This window comes from Leptonychotes weddellii, chromosome 9 (assembly GCF_054177405.1).
Source record: "Leptonychotes weddellii isolate Sample4059 chromosome 9, ASM5417740v2, whole genome shotgun sequence".
Taxonomy (NCBI): Eukaryota; Metazoa; Chordata; class Mammalia; order Carnivora; family Phocidae; genus Leptonychotes; species Leptonychotes weddellii.
In genome coordinates this window covers 39,050,389-39,063,366 of record NC_138377.1, presented here as the reverse complement: position 1 = coordinate 39,063,366, position 12,978 = coordinate 39,050,389, and positions in this window count along the sequence as shown.

Below are 12,978 nucleotides of genomic sequence, written 5' to 3'. Positions count from 1 at the left end.
GCATGATGGTGGATGAGGGGCATGTGGCAGGGTCTAGGGTTGGGACATTATGGACATGAAGAACACTCTTAGTTGGCATGAGGGAGGAGGAAATGTTAAATGCAATCAAAGACATTTCACATTTATAGATCTTAAAGTTTGAGTAATTGCCAGTAATGATGTGTTGCAAAGTGTAATTGTAATTCTGAATGGCTAAAGCAGTGTAAAGAGTACAGTGAATGGTGTGAGGAAGTCAAGACCAGTGGGTTTGAAGTGTTGTCTTATGAATGGCGTGATGGTCAGTTTTATGTGTGAACTTGGCTTGGCTATAGTCCCTAGTTACTCCATCAAACACTAATTTGGTGGTGGTGTGAAAGTATTCTGTAGTTGTGATTAAATTCCATAACCAGTTAACTTGAAATGAGTGAGATTATTATAGATAATCTGAGTGGGCCTGATTCAATCAGTTTGAAAGGCCTTGAGAGTAGAGCTGAGGTTTCCCTGAAGAAGAGGAAATTAATCTACCCATGGACAGCAGCTTCAGCCAGTACCTGTGAATTCCAGCCTGCCCTTCCTGATGGCCTGCCATATGGATTTTTGGACTTGTCTGGCCAGTCCCCACAGTAAAGCAGTCCCTTCCAGTAAATCTCTTAATACATTATTTCCTGGTGGTTCTGTTTCTCTGGTTGAATCCTCATTGGTACAGATGATAAGGGATGAGCTAGGGAGAAAGATTGTAAGTTTCTACCTTCTCCTGCTCATGTGATTTTGGTACTTCTTTGCAACATACAGGTAAAAAGATGGATGTAATTCAGGTTTGAGATGGAAGGGATAAAGGATGGATGGATGGATGGATGGATGGATGGATGGATGGTTGTTTGGGTGAGTGAAAGAGTAAGTGCATGGGTGAATAAGTAAATGGTCCCATGTATCTTGCCTCTAAAATAGGGAGAAAAAATTGCTATTTACTAACCTTGTGGAGGTGAGATAAATGCTAGGGGTACTTTTAAAATCTAGACTTATTGGTAAATATAAAACATTTATTTTCCATTTTAATCAATAACTCAAAGTGTTAAGAACTACAGAAAACATTTTCAGTTAGGGTTTTTTTTGAGTCACCTAAAAACCTGTTCCATGCATTCCCCCTTCCAGTATTAAGCTGGATGTGAAGAGCTGCTCCACTGGAAATGTTGGTCTTTTGTTTAGTAGATATGAAAATGGTAGATTTGATTCAGAACTTGAGATGGGTCAGAATAAACAAAATTTTTTCTTTCCCTTATCTCTTTCCTTCTTCCACAGTGGGGAATGAAATAGAACTTCATTTTGTTAGGGACGCCTGGGTGGCTCAGTCAGTTAAGCGTCTGCCTTTGGCTCAGATCATGATCCCAGCGTCCTGGGATCAAGTCCCACAACAGCTCCTTGCTCAGTGGGGAGCCTGCTTCTCCCTTTGTCTGCTGCTCCCTCTGCTTGAGCTTGCTCTCTCCAACAAGTAAATAAATAAAAAATATATATATATGTTTTTAAAGAACTTCGTTTTGTTTAACAAATGTTTCCTGAGTGGCTCCTGGGGGCAAGTGAGCCTGAGGGGCAATAGAAGGACTTGAAATACTCACAGAAGAGGTGGAAATTTCTCTGCAGCATTCCACCAACCAAATCCCAGTTTGATCCTTGCTTTTAGGAAAGTTAAGGAAGCTTTTAAATTTCTGATTCAAAACTGTGCACCACCTCCCTGGAATCAGAAATATATCGCCTGCATTAGCGCTTCTCTGATGGTGACAGGTATGACAGGCCAGAAGAAGCCAATAAACACGAGAATGATGATCCTCCTTTGTGTGTTGGCTCCCTGCCCAGAGGCTTATGCCCTTGTGGAACATCCTCTGTGACCATGTGGGACAGCTTTCCGTGTATGGAGATAAGAGGGAGTGCTGCCCCGGCCTGATAGCTGCCCACTGCCGCTCTTCTGATGTCTCTGGGCATGACTGGCTATGTGCAGGAGGACATGGCAGAAGCTTCTGTGCATATGAGCTAAGTAGCCCCCTTGGAGAGACATTATCCAGAGGCAAGAAGGAGCTGGCCATGCTGAACTGACTCAGTAATGGAGCCTGAGTCATCGGAGGAGTGTAGTGACTGCAAGGGCAATATATGTTTTTGCAGTGTTGGGTTCTCGTACCCCCCGGACCTAAGTAGAGAGAATGGTTGGTAAGAACTGGAAGAGCTGTTCTGCTAAAACTGTAATTATTGGGATATCGACAAGTGTGGCTTCAGTGAGTGTCACTGAAATGAGAGGAGAGAATTCACCTCACTTTGCCATAAACCACCCAACAGCCGAGGCATCGCGCCGGGCTGGGGGCTGGTGATGGTGCGGTGAACGGCAGCGGCAGACTCCGGTGGGGTCCCAGCTCTGAGCAGAGCATGTGACCACACAGCACACATCCCCACGGACTCCCCGGAGCGCTTGGGGCCTCTTTGCAGGGGAGTAGAAAAGAGCTTCCGGCGCTTGAAGTATCACTGTTACCGTGACCCCAGCTCTCTCCCTGGGCAGGTTGGGTCCGGGGAACGTCGGGCCACGTGAGGACTCAGAGGAGCCCCCGCTTGCATCTGGTGCTGGCTCTTCCTGCCAGATAAAGCTTAGAGTGCCAGCCAAGGATCTGAGGTGCCTCATGGTCCCTCATAACTCTATCGTTCAAACATTTTGTTAATCATATCCTATTTATTTGTAGGTATGGCTCAGTTAAATGCCTGCCTGCCCTGTATCTGCTTCTTAGTGTAAACTTGCCTTTTTGACCAAGGAAATTGAGTCATGGCCACTTCCACTTTCTTCTGCTGTGGGTTGACTATATTCTGATGACTTTAGGTGTCCGTCTAGGTATTGTTTTTTCTCTTCCAAGCAAGGGCCCCACTGCCTGCTGGTGTATGGGCATCAGGGAACTGGGCCGGGCTGGAATCAGGAGATGGTGTATGGCTCTGTCAGTTCATAATGGCTACTGACCAAATTTTACAGTCTTTTTTAGAAGTTCTCAAAATTCTATTTACATAGCAGTGGAGTTATTCCCTCTCGGTTGGATCCTAAACTCCTTTATTTTTAACCGTGAAAGGGGTTGTGTACCACCTGGGGGCTTTTCCTGATGCACAGTGGAAATGTAATGTTCTGTTCACACCTTCCTCAGAGGAGAGGACCTGAACAGTTTATGAATACTAGAAAACACGCATTTGATTTCTGCTTTCAATAGTTTTTCAAACATTTACGTTTCTGGATGCGTATCATTAGATAGAAGCAGTGGGATCCATAAAACTTTGGACTGTGTAATGAGAGAGGTCAGTTTCTTACTTATTATATTTATAATATCAGAGCTCACTGGGTATCACTCTGCTCAGTGAAAGCGGGTAAATCAATAATGCTTTTACAACCTGGGTAGTAATACACCTTGCATTAAATGGGCGATGCCAACATGTGAGGGGGGAGGGACGAGAGAAGAGGTACTGTCACCATGCATGGGAAGGACTCAAGCCTCTCAGGGTGACACCTGTGAAGAAGCATCAATTCCTTTCCCTGTTCCAACATACTCTCCTCTTGTGCATAAGAAATTATTCAGAGATGGCAACCAATGTTTCATATGACCTTTATAGCTACTGGTTTGGAATGATTTTGGCTGCTTGCTGGAAAAAAAAAAAAAGATCTCAGAGATGAATTGTCAGGTCAGGACATTAGCTCCTTTTCCCATCACGATCAGGCACATTCTGTACTTGACGTATGTGAGTGTGTACTACTGAAGAAATACAATGTGAATATGTAGTAAAAGCAAGTGCTTTGTTGGCTGCCAAGCTCAAGGCTGCTCTTACTGGTTATAATGATTGGTGCCCCAGCGCCCCAACCCCGCAGACTCTAAGAGGTTTCCCTGCAAAGAAAGCACCTGGGACAGATTTTTTTCTGAGAAAGTCTTTCCACAGTAAAGTGTAACGTGTTTCCCATGAAGGGCAGAGGGTGAAGAAGCAGTGCTAGATGGAAGACATCCTGAAGGAGACAAGCAGCTGCCTTGGTTTCTCTCAGCTTGTGGGAGTTGGGGGGCTCTGGTGGAGGAACTTGCCCTCCACCCATTCATTGAGGGACTATTGCCCTTTGGCTCTAGGAGAACAAGGCAATATGGGAAGAACCCAAATGATGCTCGTCACAAGAAAGGAGCTCTTTTTTAGGTAAGAGCTTTCAGGTTATTACAGGTGGTGGAGGCAGAGGGCTGGGGGTTGGTGCAGGTATGGTGACCAGAAACTACTGAATTTCAAACTGCTCCATGAAGCCAAAACATCCTCTGGACTCTGACAAGCTTAAAATCTAAATAACATTGTGTTTTCTGCAATTGAAAGATTGTGATGACCTCTTAGCTCACACAGGAAGAGAGTCTGTCACTAGTGGATCTTTTATAAAAAAGAGATCCTTTTAGAAAAAGAAGTCATAACTGGCCAGGTTTTGGTATAAAAAAAACAAAACAAAACCCAAAGCCTGACAGTGATCCTGGTTTTCAGAGAAACAAGAAATTCTGGGTTCTTTTCAGTAGGAGCTAAAAGTTTAACTGCCTCCATGATTTTCTTTTACATGAAAATGTTAAAGTTGAGCAAATAAACCATGATTTCTTATATTATTACTTATAGAAGAGAATATTGCCACCAGGAAGCATGTCTACTAATGTGTCTTGGCCAAGTTCTCCTTAGAGACAGTGATTAATAGAAGGAATGGGTGGAAAATCAGTATACACAAATAACTATTCAGAAATGGGGGTGAAATGCTAATGCAGTGACCTTTAAATCTTCATTTTTCTTTATTTTTCTGAATGCTAATTAATGGACACGTTCAGCACCAGGAGGAATTTGTGTCCAAGTCCATCTCCCAGCTAAGTGGTATTTTAGAATTTCTGAGGCTGAGTCTCAGAGAACTGACCTGAGCTTCCCGAGGCTCCCCTCCCTTTTTGGGCCTTGTGACTTTCCCCCAGAGAACAGTAACTGCTATCCTCTGGCAGCTCATTAGCATGGCTGTAGAGCCTCTGTGCTTAGCAAGGTAATTCGTTTCAGAGGTAAGTGAAGGTAGGGGAGGTTGGGAGCACAGCATGTTTATTGAGTGCTGTCTCCTGGACGACAGAGTCACTGCCTACTTGTTGAGGAGACCTGAATTATTGCCTGCCCAGAGCTCCAGGACCATAGGAAGGAGCAATGTGGTATTTGGGGCCTTCCCTGAAGCAAAGGGCAAGGGTAAATTTGTAATTCGGGCAATAACCTTTAGAGTGATGCCAAGGGATGCTTTCTGGACAACACTGCCTTCATCTAGGGAGGGCAGTAGACTGAAAGTACGTGCTGAGCTTGGGGTGGGCATTCTTGTCATCTGGGAGGAAGAAGAAATAACTCAGACTGAATGAAAATGAGTTGGAGTTGTTTGGGATGAACTTTTATCAGGGGAAGTTTTTTACAGGCCTAGTTCTTCCATAATGGAACTGAGAGACAGTGAAAGTTCAAGCAGAGTTGGATGGTCATTTATGCCTCTGTCTTCAGTTTTCCTCATCTGTGAAATGGGGATATAATACTACCTACCTCATAAGGTTATTATGAGGATGAAATAAATTGGTCACATAATAAGCTCCACATAAGGGCTTAACATTATTGTTATCACCATTATTACTTATCTGTAAAGAATGTGCTAGAATGTTTGGGTACAGGTTGGAGTAACTGACCTCAAGATTCTGCCCCCTCCGCCCCCCAGCCCTGCTTCTCTTGGGTACTTTGACTCAGTGGAAGTATTTTGCATCCCCACAAATCCCCTTAGCTAAGTTTTCATTTAGGGCATACTCATCTACCTGTTCTTTTGAGTCTCGGTAGATATCTTTAGAACAGTGATGATTTTTCTGTCTGATTTTCTTGACCAACTTAGAGCAATATACACGATTGATTGATTGATATCCTGATTTGTTCCTAATTGATTTAGATAAGACACTTAAAATAACTTTGAATATGCTTTGGAAAATGTACTGAATTAAACTCTCTAGACTTATTTCTTGTTGAAGCATAGCTTTTTAAAAAGGATATAAAACATTAGCTATATTGGTAATTGTGGGGTCTACGTCTGATATTTCTAAAAGCTATGGGTATTCTGGGGCAGACAGTGGTATAGGAGGAGAGGGGACTGGGAAGAGGAAAAGGACACTGAAAATATGAGTTACAGTAGCTTCAAATTGTAGAGGAAGACAAAGGTCAAAGGCAGTAATTCTCCACTGGAACCATCAGATGCCACTAAATGGGTGACAATCAAAAAATGGCAGAACTCATGATGGAGAAGGTGACAGAGAAGGACTGCTGTGTGCCAGATGCTTTAAAAAATCACCTATTTTAATCTTCACTAGAATCCTGATGAGAACTTGATATTCATAAAGATAAAGTAACTTGCCCAAAATCTAGTTAGTAAGTGGTGGAGTTGGAACCGCATCCTAGGAATGCCTAGTTCCAAAATCCATGTTCTTTCTAACATTCTCTTCCTCTCTGATGTAAACCTATAAATAACCAGCGTCCAGTAATACTGAAACTGTCGGGAAACAGAGGGGTCTCCGGTCCGTAATTTATGAAGTGGTGCGTCACCTAAGCTCTAAGCTCCCTCTTGACTCTCACATAATTTGGGACATTTAAGAAAATCTAATCCTGTAACTTTCCATCTCTGAATCCAGAAACCTGTTGCCAAGGGTGATTTACATTTCAGAGGAAAGTACTTTAGAAGATTATAACTTGATACCAAAAATTGGGAAAGGGTCTCCTTTCTCTAAGGATGAGCCAAACCCTATATCTTCAAGTGAAAATTTCATCAGACTTGTACCACTAATATAAACCATGTAGAAAAGAATCTTTTCTTCAAAAAGCCTAGGATGGAATCACTTTTTGTTTTTTGTTTGTTTGTTTTTATTATGTTCAGTTAGCCACTGTATAAGGTCATTATTAGTTTTTGATGTAGTGTTCAGTGTTTCATTAGTTACGTATAACACCCTGTGCACATCACAACATGTGCCCTCCTTAATACCCATCACCCTGTTACCCCCTCCTCCCAACCCCCTCCCTTCTTAGACTCTCAGTTTGTTTCCTGGGGTCCATAGTCTCTCATGGTTCATCTTCCTCTCTGATTTCTCCCCCTTCAGATTTCCCTCCCTTCCCCTGTAGTCCTCCATGCTATTGCTTATGTTCCACATATGAGTGAAACCATATGATAATTGTCCTTCTCTGCTTGACTTACTTCACTTAGCATAATCCCCTCCAGTTCCATCCATGTCGATGCAGATGGTGAGTATTCATCCTTTCTGATGGCTGAATAACATTCCATTGTATATATGTACCACATCTTCTTTATCCATCCACCTGTTGAAGGGCATCTCAGCTCCTTCCACAGTTTGGCTATTGTGGACATTGCTGCTATGAACATTGGGGTGCATGTGCCCCTTCTTTCACTACATCTGTATCTTTGAGGTAAATACCTAGTAGTGCAATTGCTGGGTCATAGGGTAGCTCTATTTTTTTTTTTTTAAAGATTTATTTATTTATTTGAGAGAGCGAGAATGAGAGACAGTACATGAGAGGGGGGAGGGTCAGAGGGAGAAGCAGGCTCCTCGCTGAGCAGGGAGCCCGATGCGGGACTCGATCCTGGGACTCCAGGATCATGACCTGAGCCGAAGGCAGTTGCTTTAACCAACTGAGCCACCCAGGCGCCCCAGGGTAGCTCTATTTTTAACATCTTGAGGAACCTCCATACTGTTGTCTTTAAATGACTACAGACTACAGAGACTGAACACAGCATAACATGCTTAAAAAAAAAAAATTCTGCAAACACTGAGTTTTACATCAAGCAAAAATATTCTTCTAGAATATACACTCAAGATATTTTCAGATGAAAGATTAAGAGAATTTATCATCAGCCTTCCTACACTACAAGAAATGCTAAAAGAAGTTGTCCCCAAGATAAAAGGAAACCCCTGGAGGGAAATTTGGATCTTCAGGAAGGAACAAGATTGCTTAAGGGAGTAAATATATAGGTAAATACAAAAGACTAATGTACCTCTTAATTTTTTAAAAATAGAGAACTGTTTAAAGCAAAACTAACAGTGTTTACTGCAGAGTTTATAACATTAGTTGGAATTCATATGACAACTCTAGAATAAAGGAAAAGAGATTGGAGAGAGTAGTCGAATAAATAGAACTACACAGTTGCAAGGCTCCTATGTTTTATGTAAAGTGGTACAGTAATAACTCTAACCAGAATGGAAAGTTAAAGATATGTATTGTAATCACTACAGCAAACTAACAAATAATGCAAAGGAGTATAACCCAAGTGCCAAGGAATAAATTAACATGGAATTCTCAAACATGTTAAAATAATTCCAGAGAAGTCAGGAAAGATAGAGCAGAAGAGCAAATATGAACAGAGGGGGCAAACAGAAAACAAAGAATTAAAATGGTAAGCCTAAGTCAAAACATATCAATATCTATGTGAAATATTAATGCATATTAATATTCAAGTTCAAAGGCAGAGGTTATCAGTACAGATTTTAAAAAAGCAAGCCCCAACTATATGCTGTCTGTAAGAGTTGCACTTTAAAAATAAGAAGAGGATAGGTTAAGAGTAATGGCTGGAAAACAGGTACACCATAGTAGTAGGAAATATAAGACTGGAGTGATTATATTAATATCAGAAAAAAATAGGGGACATTCCAGATGACAAAAGAGTCAATTCACTAGAACATAATAATCATAAGTGTATATGCCAAATAACAGAACTTTGGAATACATGAAGCAAAAAGGGACAAATTAACTGGATAAATGTCAGCATTAGAGTATAATGTAGATATGTTTTAGACTCCACAATTACAGTTCAGGTTGGAAAGCATTTATTAATATTTACTACTTACTGGTTTTATGTGATACAAAATAATAGGACAAGGTCTCTATCTTCAATGAGCTTCCAATCCTACTGGGACATGAAATTTGTGCTTATAATACAATGGAAGAATAGGAAATTTTAGAACACTTTGTTTTCTGTTCCCTTAGTATTGATATGTGGGCCTAAGTTGCCACCTCTGTGAAGGTGACAGCAATCACCAGCAGAACACAGAAGGAGGAATGTAGCTAGGACTTGGATCCTAGACCAGTACTAAAGCAGAACATAATGGATCTTGTGAGTTGACTTCCCAGTTGTCCCTTCACTTCTAATGGAATTCCACTTTTTTTTTTTTTTTGTCAGATGGCACTGACACCACCCCTAGATTCCGAAGGAGATTTGATTAGTCAGTGAGTTTAATCTCATTGCCATTGCCACAGCAGTGGGCGTGGGCTGACTCCTGTTTGGTGGTGGCCGGGAGAAATGCTTTTATTTCCTGCTATCTGAGGTCAAGGAATTGTGTGCTTCTGACTGTTGGCAGTAGCCACTGCACTTTTGGATAAAACCTGGTAAACACATTGAAAGCACTTAAGTAGTTCCTGGAGCAAAGTAAATGCTTACTGGATTGTTTGTTGTTGTTTTTTTGCTGTTGCTGCTGGTGGGGGTAGGGTGTGTGTGTGTGTGTTCCTTTTTTTGGAAGGCAGAGCAGAGAGACAAAAAGTCACCAAATGTTGGTGACATGGTTAAGCCTTTGGGTCAAACCAATCTTGAAATCTTCCCAACTTCTGAAACAGTTGGAAATTAGGTTTCTTGGTGTTTTTTTCACCTGGAGGGTTCCTAACTGGTACTCAGAGTCAATATGATTTAATTCTATGTGAAGAAGAACATTTTTAAAGGGATGATCCTCAGCAGCTCCATTGTGATTGAATGTATGCCTCATATAATTGTATATACAAAATGAAATTATAGACTCCACCGGACAGGTGACTCTCCCCAACTTCCACCATCTTTTATCTTTTGCTAATTGGTACTGCAATAGGCACCTACCCAAACTCTGGCTCCAAACTTGTCCTATCCCTTCTAATCTATCCTTTACACAGCTGCCAGAGTTATCTTTAAACTATAAATCTGATCATCTTATACATGCACAGGCACACACATCCATGCATCATCTGCTTAAAATTTTTCTATAGTTCCTGATGGCCTATTGGATTTCATTCAGACTTCTTAGCATAGCTCACATGGTCCTTAGACCTGCCTCAGTCTCCCTTTACAGTTTCATCTCCCAGGAGCCTCTCCCACAAACTTGATGGTCACTGTCCTGAACATATGATGTTCTTAAATGTCTTCAAGCCTTTGCATGTGTGATTCTCCATGCCTGCAAGGTCTTTCTCCTGCTTTCTGTATTGAGGAACTCTGTCTTTGAAGACCCTCAGCTCAAATATCATCTGGCTAACGAACATTTCTTGATACCCCCTGGCAGAACCATTAGGTTATGACTTATTATAGGGATTTGACTTTACATAATTATGGGAGCTAGTTAGTAGGGGAAACATCGTATGGGAAGTTGTCATATCTGCCTTCAGGGAAGGCAGTTGGAAAGGCACGATGGGTAACAAGGACAAATTGGAACCTGAATGGGACCTACAAGCATGACTGGAACCTGGTTGAGGCCTCCACCTCTGATGTTGTAGGTGTCTGCTACAGGAGAAGCTGCTACACTTTGTCATGATGCTTGATATGTACCTGGTCTAGGAGTTAAGGAGGCTGAAGGAGGAAACAGTAAGAGCCAGAGTTGCTGTGAGTCTAGCTTGCTGCCTGACCCAGGCCTCAACCAGGTAAACCAGCAGATACTCAGCCACATATGTGAGATGTCACAGAACCCCTTGCCCTGCTCTAACCCTTTGTGTGTAGGAAGAATATAGTTTCTTCCAAATTTCCCATGAAACAGCTCTTGAGCTCCTTGCTAACCTGGAACTGTAGAGGAAGGGGAATTCTGAGAAACATGGATCCAGTGAAACTGAGCTGACACTACAAATCCATTACACCCCCATACCTTCCTTTGATAAGAATAGTAGCTCTTTGCAGATATGTTTCCGCCATCAGGGTATAAATTATTTTGATCAAAGAACATGTCTCATTTATATTTGTATCTGAAGCACCTAACATGTAGTAGGTACTCAGTGTTCGATAGGACAACTAATAAAAAAAAATTCTTACATATAGCAATTTGAGTAAAATGCTTGTTTCATTAATATTATCTCTTATATGCCTTTCTTAATGGTTGAAAAAGTAGTGTTTGGCATTCGTTTGTACAGTCACCTAAATAGTATTCCTAGAAGAGAGATTTCTTAACATATATACTAGTATTGAATTTCAGAGGGGAATAAGCCTACTCCATTGGTGAATTTGGTGGGGTCTTCCTCCAAGGATGACAGAGTAAAGCAAAGGAATGCATTGCAGAGCTTTCCAAAGAGGTGGCAAAGGGTAATTATTTTAAGCATTTGGAACTTGGCAACAAGTAGGGTGGAACAACATACTGACTAGACATATGCTATAGGATATCCCATAAAGCTCTGTCTATAGTGGTTTACACAGAAAGCTGAACATATGGCTGGCTTTGTTTGGCTTTTTCTCTGGAATCATCTGTCAAGACATGAGCTGCCACCTAATTACTCACTCACATTCTACTCTGCATTTTCCATTTTTGGTCTGATTTCTCAAAGCCTTCATACACTCATTTTTTTTAATTTATTTTTAAAAAATTAATTTTATCTGACCTGTACAAGAGTTGTGGGTGTTCCTGGGAGATACTTTTAAAGGGCAAGGAATGTGGATTCTGTATCCTGGCTCTTGGACTCTATGTCCTACCAAGATAACATGTGTCTTAGTGAGGTAATGATTTGTCACCCTACTAAAGAGAAAGGGGAATGAATGGTGGGAACTCTTAGGATCAAAGGTTTATGTTTTCTTGAGCACCTACTTTTTTTTTTTTTTTAAGTGTTTGTTCTTAAGGGTGAGGTGAGAACCAATTCAAAAGTACAACCCTTTCCTTTAGATCAGATATGCAAATGATGCATAATTTTATATTTTCATTTTTACTAACAACTAATGGCCACTGTCTAGTAATCTATAACATGAATTATTAAGGCTTATTTAAATGTGATATTTATAAGTTAACACATTAGGAGAGCTAACTTAGGCGTAATAGTTATTCTACTAAACTATCTTGATTATTTTGAAGAGCTCTTATTGGATATATGACCCTGCAGGTAGTTGGAATTCTTGAAAATACATCATTATCAGCACAGAATGAGTGTTGCTTTGGGATGATTGTGGATTTTCATTGCTGTTGTCCTAGTATTGTGTCCTAGCTTGTATTTGTAGCTTTTAACTTCTGTTAAAACTTTATTTTTGTGTGTGTGTGTAATGCTGTACAGTTAGCCTTTTGGTTTCAGTTTAGCTCCTCTCCAACTCTTGTGGTCACCCAGTTCTTTCTTCACCAAGAAGTAGGGAATAGGTGGTGTCAGTAGCTCATACAATTTTTTGCCTGGCTTAAATATCATGCATGATATATATGTACAATGGAATATTACTCAGCCAGAAAAAGAACAAAATCTTGCCATTTGCAACGTCATGGATGGAAATAGAGAGTATAATACTAAGCAAGATAAGTCAGTCAGAGAAAGACAAGTACCATATGATTGCACTCATATGTGAAATTTAGGAAATAAAACAAATGAGCAAAGTTAAAAAAAGAGAGAGAAACCAAGAAACAGACTCTTAACTATAGAGAACAAACTGATGGTGACCAGAGGGTAGGTGAGTGGGGGAACAGGTGAAATAGAGGATGGGGATTAAAGAGTACACTTATCATGATTAAAAAATAATAAAAATGAGAAAAGAAGGCCTCGCTCAAATAAGTTAGCTATCCACTGGTATAGATAGACTACAACATCACAGAATAATCAGAGGATAGACAGCCAGAGACCTGGCACTGCTGGGTGTCAGTTTATTTTCATGGCAGTCATCTGTGCTGATGCCTTTTCATCTAGTAATTATTTTTAGAATTAACATTGGTAATAAAATCATCTCCCGATGAAGCAGCA